This window comes from Cibotium barometz, chromosome 42 (genome assembly GCF_041138505.1).
Source record: "Cibotium barometz isolate CiBa-2024 chromosome 42, ASM4113850v1, whole genome shotgun sequence".
Classification (NCBI taxonomy): domain Eukaryota; kingdom Viridiplantae; phylum Streptophyta; class Polypodiopsida; order Cyatheales; family Cibotiaceae; genus Cibotium; species Cibotium barometz.
In genome coordinates this window covers 1,450,900-1,455,939 of record NC_141087.1, presented here as the reverse complement: position 1 = coordinate 1,455,939, position 5,040 = coordinate 1,450,900, and positions in this window count along the sequence as shown.

Sequence of the window (5,040 nt, the reverse complement as noted above, 5' to 3'; positions counted from 1 at the left end):
ATCTATCCATACATTCACATTTATCACTTCATATCCACATATATTCATGTCACATCACATCTCTTTACATCACATCACTTTCTTTCACATACACATCCACATCCATCACATTCTTTCATATACACATCCACATCCATTCTTTCACATACATCCATATCCATACATACACATCCACATCCATTCTTTTACATATACACATCCACATCCATACACATCCACATCCATACTTACACATCCACATCCATTCTTTCACATACACATCTACATCCATTCTTTCACATACATCCACATCCATACATACACATCCACATCCATTCTTTTACATACACATCCATTCTTTTACATACACATTCACATCCATTCTTTCACATACATCCACATCCATACATACACATCCACATCCATACGTACACATCCACATCCATTCTTTTACATACACATCCACATCCACATCCATTCTTCACATACACATTCTTCACATACACATTCATTCTTTTACATCCACATCCATTCTTTTACATACACATCCACATCCATTCTTCACATACACATTCACATCCATTCTTCACATACACATCCACATCCATTAGTTTCAGATTTGGCGAGAGTTTTGAGTGTATTTTTCTAAACTGGTCACTCCTTCTTTCCTCGAAACTGACGAAAGAGTTTGGTCTTGGTCATATTCAAGGTTTGAGTCGGATAAGATTTTTCCTAAACTGTCTTTCTCGAAAAGGTTTGATAATTCAGTTACTATTTTACTGAATTTCTTTCTTTTGAATCTTCACTTAACTGACTTCTAAATTAGTTACGAATTCCAATGAGGAATAAATTAATCATTTATCTGAATATTTTGATCTTGATAGATTTTTTGAATTTTCTTTTTACAATCCGTGTGAATATAAAACGATAGAAATTTCTCTCTTAGAGTATTTAATTATTCCTTTATCAAATACTCATAGAATTTAAACATAAAATTTAAGAGAATTCTTATCTTGATATAAAAATTCTTTATGCATCCATTTATGCATAAAAATCATTTTCAATGGGAATAACACTTTTATAAAAAAAATCCTTCTTATGCATCTATTTATGCATAAAATCAATTTTGATAGGAAAACACTTTTAAAATAAAAAGAATTTCTTTATGCATCTATTTATGCATAAAAATTAATTTTTATAAGAATAACGCTTTTATAATTAAAAAATTTCTTTATTCATCTTTCTATGCATAGAAATCTAATTTAATAAGAATAACACTTTTGTAATAAAACAAATTCCTTTATGCATCTTTCTATGCATAAAAATCAATTTTAATGAGAATAACACTTTTGTAATAAAAAAAATTTCATTTATGCATCTTTTGTATGCATAAAAATTAATTTTAATGAGAATAACACTTTTGTAATTTAAAAAAATCATTTTTGCATCTTTCTATGCAAAAAAATATAAATTTAATAAGAATAACACTTTTGTAATAAAAATAAATTTCGTTATGCATCTTTCTATGCATAAAAATTAAATTTAATGAGAATAACACTTTTGTAATTTTAAAAAAAAATCCTTTATGCATCTTTCTATGCATAAAAATCAAATTTAATAAGAATAACACTTTTGTAATAAAAAAATTCCTTTATGCATCTTTCTATGCATAAAAATCAAATTTAATAAGAATAACACTTTTGTAATTAAAAAAATCCTTTATGCATCTTTCTATGCATAAAAATCAAATTTAATAAGAATAACACTTTTGTAATTAAAAAAATTCCTTTATGCATCTTTCTATGCATAAAAATCAAATTTCATAAGAATAACACTTTTGTAATTAAAAAAATTCCTTTATGCATCTTTCTATGCATAAAAATCAAATTTAATAAGAATAACACTTTTGTAATAAAGAAAATTCTTTTATACATCTTTCTATACATAAAAATCAAATTTAATAATTAATATCATTGATATCCATGCATATTCATACGTGAATATGTACATGGAGTAATTAGAATATTTCTTTTAGATTCAAAAATGGTGGGAATTACTCTTTTGGAATAACATAAAAACAAACTTTCTTTTTCACAAAATTCTAGAAACTTTTGCCATAACCTCCTTTGTATGGTTGACCGTTTCTCATTTTTATCTATCTCTATTTAACTTAATTAACCCAAATTAGAATTATAGAACTCTAATCTACACAATTTTCTAAATTCAAGAGAGTAAACAATAAGAAGAGTTTAATTAATCACTTATTTAATCTTTTCTAGGATTGAGAAAGGTTGGAATGTAAAGAAGAGAAGGGGGTGGCCTTTTTATCAAAGGCATAGCATTTGAATTTAATTCAAACATTTGCAAAACATAAAAATCAAGAAAACCATAGATTTTTCATTAAACAAAGTAAAAAAATTAGCTTACATGGAGCTTTTAAGCTCTCCTTTGGCTTGAGGGATTGAGGGTTCTACTCTTGTTTGAAGCAAGAATGGCCACCAATTCACTTTGGAGAAGATTAGGCCAAAAATAATTGAATTATTAAAAAACTCAATGTAGATGGCTCACAAACGACAGGAGTAGAGTAACAGTGCATAAACACCATTAAGCTTTTACAAAAGGGGAAGGCTTCTATTTATAGGAAAAAGTGAGCCTCTAACCAAGCAAACTGATTCTAAGGGATGACAAATTAAAAACCTATATAATTGAGATTCCCATGGAGGAATGTTCAGATGGAAATTTTGGTCTAATGGACCATTATTGTGTTAAGGATATGTATGATAAGATCTGAAAGAACTATTATTTGATGATAAGTTCTAGATAAAGGATCTTTACCCCAAGATTATGTTGGGTTCACCAAACTATAAGGAACCCCAGAATCAGTTGGATCTTAAGGGAAGGAGATGTCCTCTAGTTTGCGAGATGAGGACATCTCGCGTTTTTTAAGTGGGGTAGGATGTAAGATTCCTCCCTCCAACTTTTGAGGTGTGCAGGTGTAAGAACCTCCCCTTTTGATCTTATAATTATTCCCCTCTCTAAAATAAAAGAAAGATCCTGTTTTGGCCTGGAGAGAGAAAATATCTAGAGTGAGGTAATTCAAAATTGAGATATTTTTTGATATAAAAACCCTCCTAGTGTCTAAAATGGTTTCCCCTGAAACAGAAATTCAAAAAGAACTTTCCAATGTGCAATTGGAATTAATTGAAAGTAGGTATAAAGGACCTTAGCCTAAGGGTCCAGATTTTCAGAAATTTTTAGATTATGGTCCAATTAAGGTTCCTATGGACCAATAAGATTAATCCAAATGTAGGGAGGAGATAAATTGAAGAATAAAAGAATAACCACCCAAAAATGAGTAAATGCTCACATAAGATGAAGAGTGAACTAAGGACCAAAGAAAAGAATTTAAAAATCGAACTTTGACACCTCAGAGTGGGGATCTCCGCTCATGAAGTAGGCACCTTTTTCTCATTATTTCTCCCAATTCTTAATCAATAAAATGAGATATTTTTATCTCTCCTCTCTCCTGTTTCAAAACTAGATCCAAAAAGTAAGCTGAACTAACCCAAAAATGCTTAAAAATTGACCAAACTGATCTGGAAAATTCTAGAATCAGTTTGCTTGGTTAGAAGCTCACTTTTTCCTATAAATAGAAGCCTTCCCCTTTTGTAAAAGCTTAATGGTGTTTATGCACTGTTACTCTACTCCTGTCCTGAGCCATCTACATTGAATTTTTAAATAATTCAATTATTTTTGGCCTAATCTTCTCCAAAGTGAATTGGTGGCCACTCTTGCTTCAAACAAGAGTAGAACCCTCAATCCCTCAAGCCAAAGGAGAGCATACAAGCTCTATGTAAGCTAATTTTCTTACTTTGTTTAATGAAAAATCTATGGTTATCTTGATTCTTATGTTTTGCAAATGTTTGAATTAAATCCAAATGCTATGCCTTTGATAAAAAGGCCAGCCCCCTTCTCTTCTTTACATTCCAACCTTTCTCAATCCTAAAAAAGATTAAATAAGTGATTAATTAAACTCTTCTTATTGTTTACTCTCTTGAATTTAGAAAATTGTGTAGATTAGAGTTTTATAATTTCAATTTGGGTTAATTAAGTTAAATAGAGATAGATAAAAATGAGAAATGGTCAGCCATACAAAGGAGGTTATGGTAAAATTTTCATGAATTTTGTGAAAAAAAAAAGTTTGTTTTTATGTTATTCCAAAAGAGTAATTCCCACCATAAAGGACCTTAGCCTCTAACGGTCCAGATTTTCAGAAATTTTTGGATTATGGTCTAATTAAGGTTCCTATGGACCAATAAGATTAATCCAAATGTAGGGAGGAGATAAATTAAAGAATAAAAGAATAACCACCCAAAAATGAGTAAATGCTCACATAAGATGAAGAGTGGACTAAGGACCAAAGAAAAGAATTAAAAAACTGAATTTTGATACCTCAGAGTGGGGATCTCCCCTCATGAAGTGGGTGCCTTTTTCTTATCATTGCCCCCAATTCTTAATCAATAAAATGAGATATTTTCATCTCTCCTCTCTCATATTTCAAAACTAGATCCAAAAAGTAAGCTGAACTGACCCAAAAATGGTCAAAAATTGACCAAACTGATCTGGAACATTCTAGAATCAGTTTGCTTGGTTAGAGGCTCACTTTTCCCTATAAATAGAAGCCTCGCCTTTTTGTAAAAGCTTAATGGTGTTTATGCATTGTTACTCTACTCCTGTCCGGAGCCATCTACATTGAATTTTTTAATAATTCAATTGTTTTTGGCCTAATCTTCTCCAAAGTGAATTGGTGGCCACTCTTGCTTCAAACAAGAGTAGAACCCTCAATCCCTCAAGCCAAAGGAGAGCTTAACAAGCTCCATGTAAGCTAATTTTCTTACTTTGTTTAATGAAAAATCTATGGTTTTCTTGATTTTTATGTTTTGCAAATGTTTGAATTAAATTCAAATGCTATGCCTTTGATAAAAAGGCCACCCCCCTTCTCTTCTTTACATTCCAACCTTTCTCAATCCTAGAAAAGATTAAATAAGTGATTAATTAAAC